At 37.2% G+C, this 15,674-nt stretch overlaps 1 long non-coding RNA gene across 1 annotated transcript in view; it reads left to right on the forward strand.

Moving 5' to 3' along the window:
- Positions 1-14,328, forward strand: part of LOC122843901 — a 100,133-nt gene extending 85,805 nt beyond the window's left edge. Inside the window, exon 3 of the long non-coding RNA XR_006372791.1 lies at positions 11,070-14,328. This is a non-coding gene — a long non-coding RNA (uncharacterized LOC122843901). The remainder of the gene's footprint in view (positions 1-11,069) is intronic.
- The last annotated feature ends 1,346 nt before the right edge of the window (positions 14,329-15,674 follow it).

A 15,674-nucleotide genomic window follows, 5' to 3' on the forward strand; every position in this document is an offset into this window, starting at 1 on the left:
GGGGGGAAAGCAACTCTTTATTTTTTCCTTTTTATTTGATTTTCTTTTCTTTTATTTAATTTAACTAATAACTGCTATGTATTGGGATTTCATGGGAAAAGGCCAACACAAAGTGTCTTTTTATCTGATACCTTAAAATAAAATCCATTTAATTGCATTGCTTTCAGAAGACACCCGATAGTCTGCCTGGTGATTTCAAGACGAACCCAGATTTTATGTGAAGCTCTCAGTGACTTGTTAGAAAAGCTGCACAATTTCTTGAATCACAGTGTTACTCTGTGTAGCACTGCAATCACAATGAGCTGCATGGGTGCAATATTTTGTTGGGAATTATGTTTCATGCATTGCAGTTTTGCATATCCATATGCTTGACTAGTTGTATGGACTCTAATATGGACATTGTGTAATTGTAATAAACAAGAGACCAGAAGGTGTGGGCTTATTGCAGTAATATCATAATTAAATGTTTCTTATATTTTTCATTCACACTCACTAGGGCATAACTAAAGAGAATATCGATCCAAGAAGCAACCAAGACCCCCATAGTAACTTTGGATGAGATTCACAGTTTAGTCAGGGGAATCTGTTGACAAGACAACTTTTAGTTTTGCACGTCACAAATCTGGCAAAGACAATGTTAGAAGAAGCCACTGGTATATTTACAATATTAGGGACAAATCATTGTATGTTCTCTGTGTCATCAGGCACTTGGGCCTGATGACACCAAAATTGTCATTTTTGTCCTACACCATTTGTGAAGAAAAAAACTAACACAGAACCTCACCATGAATATATGTTCTCTACATTAAAAGAAACTGTAGTGAACTTTATCGTGCTGTGGGGAGGCACAAGGTAGCTGTTTGAAATTGATAGAAATATGCATAATGCTAAACAGAAGATGATTCTGGTTAATTTTCAAAGATGACGGCAACTGTAAACATACTAGAATGACCCAGTCAAATTCACAATCCAAATTGAGAAACTGCAGCACAACCTAAAAATAGAGTTTTAGGTTAGATTGAAAAACAAAAAAGAAAAACTTACAATTCTATCTATAGCTTTTACCTAAAACTTTGTTGATCCATATTTGGCAGCTTTTACAGCCTTAAATTTCTTTTGAATATCATGCCACCAGCTTACCACACTTATATTTATGCAGTTTCACCCACTCTTTGCAGTTCTTCTCAAGCCCCATCAGTTTGGATTGGAGATGTATGTGAAGCCATTTTCAGATGTCTCCAGAGATGTCCAGTTGAATTCAAGTCTGGACTCTGGCTTGGCCACTCCAGGACATTGACAGGTTATGAAGCTGCTCCTTTGAGGTCTTTGCCATGTGTTGTGGGTCATTGTCCTGCTGACAAATGAACAGTCTCACCAGCCTGCTGACAATTACACATTGTCAGCATATGGTTTTGTGTGTTGAATTTTGAGGAAAGAGATTAATTTATTAGAATTTAACAGAATTTTAAAATCTGGAAAAAGTGAAGTGCAGTGAATACTTTTCAGATGCACTGTACATTTCGCAAGCAACTGTACACGTGGTGCCATATGTCACAGACTTCGTGTTAATACCCGACTCCATTTGTACAGTTATGAGGGTTAATTCTTGTAGACCTTGTCATGAAGAACTCAACTCATTTGAAGGGTAATATAAAGGAAGTGGGGGAAGAAAAAAAAAATCAGATGCAGAAGGTGAAACCCGTCTTGGTTCAGGTCAATCAGTTTTCTTCTGGTCCCCATCCCCCTGACTCTTTCACTGACTTCATCTATTTTTCCCTCTGGAGCACTGGAAAGAGTCACAGTAGAGTTGAAGTTGGAGTTCAGAGTGGAGGACACACAGAACAGGTGACACTTATACTTTTAATGAGAAAAGTTGGGATACTTATGCCTGTTTTTTTTTTACCTGTTTCTTCAGAATTAATAGAGCCTGATTCAATGCCAGAAATAAGAGGACAGTCAGAAAGAAAAAGCCCCTATTACTGAGAAAATTAACTTGAAATCTTGGTGTGTATATATACACATCCCAGTCATAGTGTAATATATGATTCTATGTTACAATGTGTTTCTGTGTTTGATATGATGTCAAGCACCTTGAAATGCCTTGATGCTGAAATGTGCTATACAAACAAAATTTGATTGATTGATTGATTGATATGTATATATACATTAAGGCCCGGATTCTAATTCATTTGTAAATAAACTACTTTTTAATGCATTACAAATTTTAAGGCAATCACTTTTTCTTGCCGTACCTTTGTGTCATGTTTCTGCACCCATAAATTTACACAAAGCAACATCTGCAAACGGCAGCAATGACTGACAAGTCGCTTCTCTTGTCTCACTGGTGGTTAAAGTTGCTGGAAAAGGACTTGGCCAATTTGAAGCTATTCAAACTTAAAATCATCTCAATGCAAAAACAGAAAGGACAGACACCCCCAATACTAATGCCACTATACGCATTTCAAAGTATTTTTTCCAAAGAAGTTAAATTAATGATCATGAGTTCATGAAACACTTCAAAGATTAATAGGTCCAACAGTACTTTGCCCCAATCTTATGGATGAATAACCAAAATAAGATGAAAAATAAGAAATATATTTGACGTTTGTCTTATGTCTATTTACTCAGTAATGTACCAGCAAAACGGCTTTTGATGTGAAAATATTGCTTATTTGTTCAATATGGTCTTTGATTAAAATGCAATTAAATGAGATTAATTGATTACAGATCCTTTGAGGCCTTTTTGGCCAGGAAATGTTTACAATATGAAAGGGTCACAGATGAGGATGAGCTTTGTAACGGGACAGATGAAGCAATGAGCAGTTCTTTATCCTGACATTGGATGGTGTATAGAGATACCTTAGTTGAGTTAAAGGTGGTTGTCTAAATCACCGATCTTCACTGTAGAACAAGTAGCAGACATGGTGAGGTGGAATCTGAACGACTTTTGATATTAGCTGTAAGTTACTGTCTTTGGCAAGACGTAATACTCCATGCATCTTTACCAGTGTATGAGAAGTGATAGCCCTGACATTTTCATGAAAAGATTGCCCTAATATGGAATGCATGTAATTGCCAAGCTGGAACATTGCCAGGTTTTTTTTTTTTATTATTGCTCTTGAGGGTTTTTCTTTGACGCAGGTGAAGTGGTGTCCTGTTCTGTTATTACACCCAGAGAGCTGATGGCTAATGTAGATACGCTCTGAAAGAAGTTTATCACAACATGCCGCAGCCACGGCGATGAATGAACACGCCCAGTGGGTAGAGGTGCTTATTATGCATCCCATACGGAGGCACGGTGTTTGCTCATAAAAGCCCAGTCTGGATAACGATGCTTGAACACTCGCGCTTATCTGATTTCATCTAAAGACTAATGATGAGTTTGCCTTCGAACTTCATTTCCTCTTAGCGTCACGGTGCTGCCGGGTTTTGCCCGATGATTAAGCGCTATAAAACTACTGACGAACTATTTGAGCTACAATAACAAAATGGGGGATAACAAGTCCAGGTTTTTCATGATGGAAAGAATTCTTTAAAGTGTTCTGCTGAGCTTAATTTGAAGTGATTTTGTCTATTTTCCATTCTTTGTTCTTGTTCCTCCACTTCCTGTGTTTTTGTAAACCAGTCAGTGACAGCTCGAGTCTGTGGTTTACCTTTGTCTCCTTAATGTCACACTGCCTTTAGATTACTGCTGTCTAGTTAGAGGTTGATATATCCTGTTATAAAAAAAAGCTACAAATATTTCTCCTATAGCGCTACAGGGCTTTTTTTTTTTTTTACTTATGTACTTCTCTCTACAAATAAATAAAATTACAATTTAAAAAATTGGATATTTAAACAGAAATAAATAAGACCGCTGTCTGTTTTATTTTTCCTGATTGTAATATTTCATGTCTTCCATGTTGGAAAGAAGTTAAATAGAAACATAACCGACTATATTATATTAATTTAAAAAAAATCTTATCCTGTAATAGATTTTTATGGAGTTGAATTTTCCCTAAACCCTCAAGACACTTAAGTCTACTGTTTTGTATAACAAGTTGAGATATTCTGAAAGATACCAATACTTAACTGATCATAAAATTATTTTGTATAAAGCATTTTTAATTTCCTTTCATTTCCCTTTGGGATTAATAAAGTATTTATGAATTTAATTAGAAGTTTTTTTTTATGTAAAAATGAAAGTCGTTTGCATATGTATCTAAATGGACAATTCTGTTCAGAATTGTGAGTTTTCTGTCTGCATCACTGTACATTACATTGCATGACAATTTGGTGAATGCTTTTACCCCTACTATGTGTTCTCCTTTAAAAACACGCAAGGATTCCTGTTTCAGTAAATCATACTATTGTATATTTTATTCAGCAAGCTGAAGAAAAAATGCCACATATTCATAAACATTTAAAACTTTTGTCAATATGTTGTAATATATCTGCAATGTGTCTTGACAGAAGATATCAACCAAACAGCTACACCAGGGAAAGGTGTAGTGTATAAACTGAATACCAGAAACAAGGTGAGACCCCAAGCGATAAAAACTGTTGATTACACGCTTTCCTTTAATTATGGACTAGGCTTTTTTTTTGCTGCAGTTTCAAGCCACCCTCTCACAAACACTGATCTTACAATTCAATAAATAATTAAAAACAAAGTCAGTTCTATCGTAAAGTATCAAAACAACTGCCCTTTTATGGCATTTCATTGTTATATTTAAAGCCCTAATTTAGGGTGTCCGTGTTTTTTCACAAGAACTATTTGAAGGCTAATTTCAAGACACTGACCTTTACCAGGTTGGACATATCAAACAATCAAGCAAAAACAAATACCTTGCAAATTCATGAACATATTCAGATGCCACACACATATATCTTTGTTTTATTTTAGGAACACGCACACGCATGCACACACATGCACACAAACAAAACAAAACCAAAAAAAGGCAGAGTGTTTGTTTGTTTTGCTCCAGCAGTAAACTGCATCTGGTCAGCGAAGGCTTGCTGAGACTTCACTGAGACGATATTATGTCCCATCCCCCCTTTTGTGCTCTGTCCTTCTTTCAGTCACATTTGAATTTAATATTCCATGAAACAAAGCAGCCCATCAGGCTATTGTGATCACATCAGGTTATTAGAAGTAGTAAAATTATTCTTTCTTACTCGCCTCTCCCCCTCCTTGTCACTTTGGGAACCTTATTTTTTCTCTCTATTATGAGTACATTTGAAGGCGAAATGTGCCACAGATTTTTTTTCTTTCCTTTAAAATTCTTTATTCTGCCTCTCAGAGGGTTCTGATAAATGTAAGGTTCCATCCTAAATGACAGTTCCTTTTAAGAGTAAGACATTTGATTTTACTCTTCCCATATGATTTTTATTTTTATATGCATTTTATTAATTTTTATTTCTTATAGCTATTTCTGGGTTTTTTTGTTTTCCCCAATGTTTATTTTGGAGGCCTAGCTTGTACACAAACACACACACGGATACACACGCCCACATGAGTGCAGTCTGTGGGTGTCAGCCTGTCAGGGGTTCCACATGTCATGTAATTGTATGTATCACCTGCAGCATTCCTTCATTGTAAAAGCATTCTCCTGCAGCTCCGTCGCCTGCTGATCTGGTGCGACGGTGCAATGCCATACATGTGACACCCCCACACTGCTCCCATCGGGCTCTTTATTACTCCCATCTTACCTCCATCAAGACCTGGTCTGCTGCCATTATGTCACCTGAGGAGGGAGGAAAGGAAGAAAGGAGGAGAACAATCACACTCACAGCAACATTTTCCTGATGGACTGTCCTCTGGACAGGGTAGAGACAAAAAGTACTTCTGCTCTCAAAGTAGCATTTCCCCTTTATTGTGGGACACCTTTTTATTTTAAATAAATATCTTTCTTGTATTTCTTAACTTGGAATTTTCTAGTTTTAAAGCAGAAAAAAAAACATGTGGTGAAAGTTATTTGATATTTTAGGAGTTAGCTGGCTTATGTTTGATATTGTTGATGATGTACGATTTTTAAGAATTCAGAGCAGCATCAGCAGATTATCATATTTAAAATAAAAGTTTTGAGCATTACAAGTTTTATTTGTCTTTCCCAAGTCTGTCGTATTGAATTTATGAAACCATTTAAAACCATTTACAAGTAAGAAAAAAACAACAACATTTCATCAATAACTGTATGTTTGTTGTCAGCAAAGTTTAGCATAATAAACAATAGACTGAACGTGTGCACTGAAGTAAACAAGTTTTTGCCTTTTTAATATGTTGTGTTTCAGTGAATGCAAAACTGAAAAACATATGGACTTAGAAAAGATTGAGAACAGATATAAATTTAAATACATTTTAAGAAGATTTTTAAATATAAAATATAATTAATATAATATCTAATTTGTACTTCTATTAAAAAACAAAGACGGTGTAGGAAAATTAAAAAATGTCAAACTAATAGAAAAAATATATACAGGTTTACAAACATCTGGAATATTCATCAGTTAGGAAAAAATATTGCTGCAATTTATAAACCATTCATTTTCAGATGAAATATTTTGATTGTTTTTATAATTTCTTTCATGTTAGTACTTCTATGATTCCATTTGGTTGTATTGACAAAATGTGATGAGACATTTAAGTGTTTTGTAGTTTTCTTTTCGTTCGCAGCAGCATAATTTTACTGCTTTTATTCTCTGACACTGAAAATCTTCTGTGGATTTTAAATAAGTTTAATGTGTAACATGCAGAAGAATTATATCACACATTATATGTAGCAGTGATGAATATGATGATGCAGATGATTTAGATTTCTTTCAAACACAAGGACAAGAAAGCTGAATTACTTTGTGTTTTTCAGTTTATAAAGATATCTAAATATTTGTAAAACAATGTGAATTATATCCCACTCATCAGCGCAACTATTAAAAGTTAAATCCCTGTTATAACATTTTTGCCATTTCATTTTCTATTAATGTATTTTAACATAGAGCAATTTAAAACGTATTTAAGTTACAACTCAAAATTATTAGATATTTTGTTGCACCAAGGCCATCTGATTTAGGTTTACTTGTGTATTGCTTCAAACAATACAGAATTTATAAATGTAACAGTATGTTTTCTGTGCAGGTTAAATAAGTTAAAAAAATGTTAGTTTATTTTCTACTTTAACTAAATACACAAACTCACAGTTTTTGTATTCTGCTGCTACTTTTTACAGAGTTTCCATTTTTAGTTTTACAGTTTTAATGTAATCTTGCAACTTGAGTGTTTGTATGGGGGTGGAGGCGGGGGCTAACAGAGAAAAGGGAGAGAAGGGGTAAGATAGTGCATGCTGATTTATAGCAAGGCCAGAGAGCAAAGCCCTGAAGCACCAAATGCTGTGGTTCAAATAGAGATTGCTGGCGGCATTTGGTGTGATCGGTGACCCAAGGTGAGGCACTTAGTGATTTATCTCCTACATATCTCCTCATCTCTCTTGCTCTCTGGTGGTCTGGGGTGTAGGCTAAAACATGTAGCACCTCACTTGGCTTTGGCCCTGGCTTCAGCTCTGACTGACTCAGAAGCGGAGCCTAGCTTAGCCTGGCAAGTACAGCCCCTGTGTTAGGGTTAGCCACACATTATGTCATGGGTCAAAGATGGAGGACAAGAGTTGCATGACCTCTGAAAACTTAAAAAGTGATTATTTAAAGTTCTTTTGCTGTAATTTGATTGGTTTAGCTGTTAAAGTTTTTACATTTACAAATGTTTAGTCTTTGATAGCCATCATCCTATTTCAGTAAAGGCCATAATATCTACCGTCTCATGTAAGCAATGAATACAAACATGAATAGCCCTGAGTATCACAGTTGTCTAAACCTGCCGCTGCTTAATAAAGAAATATCTATGCAGTTGAGTGGTCTTAAAGTGTAAAAACTGCAGAATCAGTTTGTACACGCTTTCCCTTCTTTGTTAAAAGTGCATATATCCTAATGTACAATGTGAGAGAATAGTTAGCTAAATGTGGGGAGAGTTTTAGTAGTCTGTATTCATCCCAGACCAAAGGAGCCACTCTACACATAAACCATTTGCCTGCTTGTGACAGAGGATGACATATGGCCTGGGTCAGTGGTGGTTCTTGCATCAGTTGTGTTGTGGGTGAGCTCTTCCTTTTACTATTACAGCAGAGTTTGTAAAAAATACTTTTCTTTAAATTTTCCTTAATTCCTTAATATTGGATGGGAATTTCTAAAGCTAGAGCTCAGACGTCCAGCTAAAAGAAGAGAAAAGCCCACCAAGTAACTTATGTCTTATTATATATGTGGGTTTTGTGTGACTGACAGTAAACACAGCCTGATCTAACTTTTCTCAGGTGCCTACCTAAGAGATAGGGGTGCCAACTCTCTATTGACTGCACATGCACAAAAATTAAATAAAACTTGTTCAGACCCTGAAGGACAGATGAATAAGTCAAATTTTATGTCACCCTGAGAAACTGCCCATATCAAAAACCACCATTTCCTGGGATCCTGTAGGAGTGTATTAAGATTGATTTTCCAAGAAAACATTCCTGCCAGCTTTGACTGGTAGATCTTCCCTCTGCTTGGATCCTATCTTCATGACAGAGTGGCTCCTGCACAGTAAAAAAGGCCCATCTCCAGCAGCCACATATAAACCAGAGAAAACAACAATCACTGACTCTCCTTGGCTATGAGATTGGAGTAGTTGCAGTGGCTTACAGCCAGGGTCGCACATGGTGCTCAGGACAGGAGGGCACTCTCAGGCAGCCGAAGGTGATAATGAGCCTCTGTGCTGAGTGTCAGTCACCGGTATGTTCTCTCTTTGTGATGTGTGAGGGTATATAGGTGTGCAGTGATAGTTTTGCTGTCGTAATTGGAGGCGCCAAGTGTGGAGGTGCAAATGACAGCATTGCTCCCTGGTAGGTGATCGGGTGACGTCTGTGCTCATATGTTGTGAGTTGGAGGATGTTATTCTGTCCAGCTTAATTATGCCAAATCTACTGTATTATTGCAGCAGATACTTAAAAACATGCAGCATAATCAGACAGTATTACAAATATTACTACCCTCAGTTAGCCACTGTTCAATTATGTGCTATGTTTGTTACCTTTATGAGCACAAGTCTGAGGTTTTGTGTCTTCAGCACCATATGTTAGATTAGTCATAAAAAACATCTTGAGCTCTTACTGCTTCATGCACTGACAGCTAATGAGAGATGGACAGTCTGCTGCACAATAAAGCCACTCACTAACACCGGTGGAGGAACCTGGGTAATAAAGAGAGGAAGGGTGTTGAGGACAATTTGATCTCTTACAAGAAGTGTATTACCTCTTCAGCTGCCGTGTCCGTGTGGCGTCCATTTTAGCTGTCGCAGGGTAGATGGGCCAGTTAATGCACCGGCACATGTTGGAGCAGAGAAAAGGTGCCGTGCAGAGATTCAAGCACTTCTCGCTAATTTCACACGTATTTCACAGAAGTTCAGATGAACATTTCTGTGTTGTGCCGCCGTTTCAGGAGATTAAGAGAGAAGAGACTTTATCTCACTGTGAAAGAGTTTCTCTTAACTCGCACTCTTGGTTAAATGACCAAAAGGTCATGCTCAGTGTTATTTACACAGGTTAGTCAACATGTGTTCATATTTATAATCTATGCATTTTCAAACAGTAAACTTGATTTCCCAATGTTTCTCATCTCCTTAGAATTTTACTACCGTCACTTTTTTCATAAATTTGCATGAGACAAATCTAAAATACAGTGCTGGAATAAACTCCTAATAATATTACTGAGAGCGCTACAACCTTATAATGTGGAAATCAAATTCAGTAGGTTGCGCAAGATACATGATTTAATAATGAGGAATTTTTGTGACGGTTTTCATTGTATTTTTATCCTATTGAATATTTTCATTACCACTAGCCACATCAATACAAATGTCTTTTTATCAAAGGCAAATATTGTGTGTATCTGCAGGCATCTCAAAGTCGCTCATTTGTTCTTTTACTCAAAAGAAACCAAAATCTTCAAACACAACAACCTCAAAGACATTGTGGTATAAGGAGTGAACTCATGAAATGGTTATAGACGTATTGAAAACTGAGAGCTTTCAATAAAACAAGTCACATTTGCCCATCCACACACTCACATTGGAAAGCGACTTTGGGTTCAGTGTCTTTCTCAATGATTTTTCAACATGCGGTGTGGAAGGAGAGCTGGAGTTGAACCCACATACTTCCTACTGCCAAAGGTCATGGGTCATGGGTCATGGGTGGTCTCCCTACTGGAGGCCATAACCACACCATGACGATGGGATCCATGTTTTACTTTGTATTGTGCCAAAACCAGATGGATGAGTCATGTTTTATTTTTTTATTTATTTTTAGAAATATTTTATATTACAAAATACAAAAACAACATACATGAAAACACAAATGCACACAAATACTAATTTATGAGGATATTTCTGTCACACTAATGTTTATGAAAGTCCACTAATACTATCAAATTCTTCTGCCCTTGCTTTAGTTGGACAGGTTAGTTATCTAGCACAATTTTATTTATTACTAATTACTTTGAATCTGGAAGGAGCTTAATTGTGATGACTGCTGCTAAACTCTGTGGCTGGAAAGTGCATTACAATATTTAATGAAATATATATGTATCAGTTGAGCCTTTAATTAAATATTTAATGTACTTGTGGGATCCTTTACAGGTCTGCATGCTTTTGAGATTGGTATGCTTTGTGAATTCAATGATAACTGAACTTTACTAAGATCTGTTGAACTGAAATAAACTAGTCTGAACTGAAATACTGAAACTGGATTTGAAGCAGATTGCACTTCTTTGGATAATCATTTAACTGATTAGCACTGTTTGTACAGTGCCTTGGGATAGTTTTTGTACCTCTTTGAGTTCTTTACATTTTCCCAAGTTACAGATAAACCACTGATAAAAATCTAAAAGTTCTGGTGTGCATTTGAATTCAGCATACTTTACTGAGCTACCCCTAATTAAAAAGCTATGAACATTTCACAGAGCAGTGTTAAATTCATCCGTCCATCTATATTTTCCTTTTTTTTTCCCCATAGATGCTTAACTCCCCAGGATACGGAGGAAAAGTTAATCTCCAGCAATCAAAGTACACCCTGGACAGGTTGACAGCCCATCACAGGTCTAGTACAGAGACGTACAAAAAAGATGTGAAAGATGTGCATTATCCACTGTGGACACAGGAGGAACAGACTCATCCCACAGAGTCCGCATGCGTAAAAGCATGGAACAGTGTCCCCTGTTACCTCTGACAGCTCACTTCTACCTGTGCCCTTTACAATCACAGCAAAGCAAAGGGAGGAAGCATGCTAAAACCTCTTGTGCACAATGTCACGTTTATCTGTCAAGGTTGTGATTAGCATGAACTACGATCTGGTATCCACACGCAGAGTCATGGCCGTGCAACACTCACTCCTGTCTTCCTGTCTTTTATGCAAAGCACCTCCAATGTTCATGCACTAACTCTCCCTCCATCACTCTTCTTAGTTCGTCACGCAGTCAACAAAGGAAATCAACTGTTTGGTTCCCCTGCTCTCTGTCAGTATTTATTCTAATGTTGTCTAGCGTTACAGAAGCTCATGAAGAGTTCTGATAAATTAACGGTTGTATTGTTCAGCTGCCATAGTCGTTCTTGATCAGTACACCAATTATAGAGGGCAATTTTCTTACTCGCCCGTTTTCTTCCATATGTTCCCAACAAAAGAAGGTTTCTGCAGGGTGGATCAAGTTGACACATGGTGACAGATTCTTTTTTAAATCTTTTTTTTCCTAATAATATTTCAGTGTTATGATGGCACCTACTGTATTTTTATAAATGCTTCCCCCCCTTTTTTCTTCTCGGTAAAGCACAAAATACAGCTCATCTGATTCAATTGAAAATGTCACCCAAGAATCTTTAACCTGAATAGAATAGTTTTGACTCTCCTTATGAGATGTGACAGATGAGGACGCAGCCTGTCTTTATTTGTATAGATGTAGTCAGACAAGTAAGCCTATGCCTAACTAGTGCAAGTCTAAAAATCAGTAAATAAACTAAGATGGTTGAAGGCAGGTGAAGGGGAACCTTTGCTTTTTTCATAAACAATATATGAGGGGCTTTTTGCAAGTCAAATCCTTAAAGATTTACTCCTAGCTGTGCTCTCAGTGCTTTTTAAAGAGCGAAAGCGCATGCATCTAAAATGGGGAGGAAGCGTAGAGGGGGCAAGTAAACAGAAGGAGGATGCACTAAATAAGAATCACTGAGTAATATGAAAATTGAAGGAGTTGGACAATATTGTGTCCCCCTTTAAATTTTATTTTTAGTATGAACCAAAATATGTTTCTATCTGCTGCCGTCACTCTGAGCTTGCTGAATACTGTGACGACAATACCGTTCCAGGCGCAGTCTCTGCAGCCCAGTCAGTCAGACAGACAGTGACCAGTAATTAAGAGGTTTGGTTTCCCACTGCATGTTATTGCCTTAATAGTCTCCAGGGTAAGATGCTTTTTGACTGCTGGTTGTGCAGTGACCTGTACACATCAAGCTTTTCTCTGCTTATTGGGTTGTCTTCTTTCCACACTAATGGCCATAGGGGGCTGCGTCCAGGCTTCACCTGACCACCGCTCACAAAGCTGGGTCTCTGGAACCGACAGGCGGAACGGAAATCACATTAACCCGACTCAAACCAACAATAAAATCCTACATTCTCTTGCGCTATATTCTAAACAAAAACAGGAGAGTGTCTCTGTTTTCCCCTTTCATCAGCAGCATGTGTCAGTTCGACTCATTGTTGTTTACTGGTGCTTCACGGAGGCCGTCTGCCACCCACACCTCCTTTCCGAGGGCACTCGACAAGCACCTTGTGAGAACACAACTGGGGTTGAAGATCTATAACACAGAGAGGGTGATTCAGGGGGTTGACCTCTCTCTAGCCAACACACGTTAATTTTGTCTTAAAAGGCGTATAATTAAACAAGCTTGTTACCAGTTGATTTCAAATCTCTAATTCAGTTTTTTTTTTTTATTCAAACACTCTGATGGCTGTTTCCATGACTGGAAGAATCTAGGCCACTGCAGTCCAGCACATCACATCATGCCTGTAAGGCTTAAAGGCAAGAAATTGAAGGTGAATTAAAGCTAAATTAGTTATCACAGCAGCAAGATTTTTTTTTTTTTAAGATTGTGCTTGTTTTTTTTTTTTGTTTTTTTTGAGGTGAGTCTCCATGTCTCTCATCTTTCATCTGTGTGCGCAGCTCTGTGTCCAGAAGGCATATAGACTCATTTCTTTTCTCCCCTTTACATTGCACCTCATCATAAACTCCCCCCCACACGGACAATACTGTGGAGAATAAATCGACAATATTTCACCGCTGATGCTCCCTGCCCACTCTCAGTCCTTTAAAGGGGGGTGTGCAGATGCACTGGCAGTTTGTTGTTTTTATTTAATGTGCTGCTACTTCTATGTCATATTTTCTCTCTTTAATTGATGCCATGCCCGTGTTGTTGCCTATTGCACCATTGAGAGGATGCTTTCTCCTAGCAGGCCCTTATCTTTCTCTAATAGGCCTGGCACTCCTCTGAGGCCTTCAGCTGTGTCAGGCCACTGCTGCCTCACCGCACCTCCGGTTTGAGCTGTTGCCGTGCTGCCCATTAGTTTTCTCTCCAGACCTTTCTATTCCCTGCGCTCATCCCTCTGCCACCTCGACCCTACCCCACAGCTTTCCCATCCTCATCTTTTACCTCTGCCTGCTCTGCTATCTCCTGTCTACCCCACAGTGTTTCATCAAGTCTAATATGAGCTTTCACAATAACTATTTTCCCTTTTACTTTCGCTCTGGCCCACAGGGTTAGGCGCAAAAATTAATTGTTTTTGAATATTTGGTTAGCGGGTATGCAGTCGATTGACAGCATTAGGAATCAGATGTGATGTGTTCAGAAGTGTAATAAAGCACTAAAAATATTTAATGGCCAACATTAGACAACAGGTTGTGGAAGTTAAAAGTTAATTAATGAAATTAATTACGTAATCTGGGAAAATTCGATTTCTGAAAATATTTATACAATAAACAATACTAGTTTATATTTAGGGAATGCAGAAGACTTAATAGAGAAACTCATCACATAGCAGTAAATGTCCCTATTCAATTATATTTATTTTGTATTATCAGTCTCATTAATCCAAATAATCTGAAATCAATGAAAGTAGTACATTTATTTAAATTTAAATTCAAAAGGAGGAACTAAGACATCCATCAGTTCTGAGAAGAGTACACCAGAGGTCGTGTTAATGGGCTACATCACTTTCAACTAGGATTTCAGATCCATGTAGCTTTAAGCTCCTACCTTTTTGAAGAAGGTGTTGTTTATTTTTGTCTTGGTTGTACAACTTTTTCATAAATAAAACACTATCCCATTAGCTTGTTTCGACTGGTATGTTTTCAAGAGTTTGCTTTATTGTTGCTAATGTATGGTGGTTTTCCCATTTCATAGTTTGCATGGTTCAGTTTTACTTTCACTGTTGATGAAGAACTCAGCATCAGCTGTTTATCATTTCACTGTTTTTCAAAGTGTGTTAAGGGAACCACACACAATTCAACCTCTGTTTATTATGATTATTTTGCTGAATGTGATTACACACTATGTGGTTCCCTGCATGCTCACAGTGATTGAGTAATCCATAAAATTTACTGGAAACGCTGCATTAAGAAAATGTGCGACCTCCTTGAGCTACGTACATCTGGGGAGTTGGAGTGAGGCCTGTGACAAACTTTTACAGGATTTTGTTTTTATTATAAGAAACTGATGCCTATGATAAGTTTGTAAAGCTTAATGTTGAATAACTTGAAACTGGGTGTTTTGTTTGTCTGCTTGCACCACCGCTTGCTTTTTACAATTAAGTATTTTTGCTAAGAAAGTCTTTAATAGTTATTCTTTCCAAACCAGCTTATTTTCAAAGCCAATATATTCTGATTAGAAATATTAGAACTACACTTGTAAGTCCTTTGTCAATAGTAATAATGTAGCTTATGATTACCTGTCACTGCATTGCAAATTGGTGTGAAAATTTGAAGTGGACTGTTTTATCTGCTGTAACATCGCTGTAGTTCTCTGCTTGAGATATTTTTTCAGACTGTGTGTTAATTAGTTTAATGCTTAACGTAGTCTGGAAAAGATACTACATTAATTGCTAAAATCTGATCTGTGTGTAACAACAGTATTCTTAACTTTTGACAATTTGGCAAAATTATTAGTTGTGCAAAACCAAAATGTAATTGCACCAAACAATGTGCACTACATACCTTTTTTTACATTTGTGTTATACATGGGTTCTAGTTATGTAAAAAAAAAAAAAAAAAAATCTCATTGGTATCAGACTTTTATTTTTTATTTTTTTAGAAATTTAATTCATAACACTGAATTTTTAACCTGGGCAGTTTTGTGTGTGATTACTTTTTTAAATTTTAAGCTCACCATCATAAATCCACTTGTGAATGTGATGACCTTCTGATGACCTTCTGGTGACCCAAGCCAAAGCTATCATCATTAGATTAAGTTGAGCAGCTCTTAGCCAATCATATTTCAAGGTTTGATCACATGACATCAGTAGGTTGGGCAACAATGCCAGTGGTGACTCTCTCTGAAGTTTACTGTAACTTGCAAGCAG

Source organism: Gambusia affinis, linkage group LG02 (genome assembly GCF_019740435.1).
Source record: "Gambusia affinis linkage group LG02, SWU_Gaff_1.0, whole genome shotgun sequence".
NCBI lineage: Eukaryota > Metazoa > Chordata > Actinopteri > Cyprinodontiformes > Poeciliidae > Gambusia > Gambusia affinis.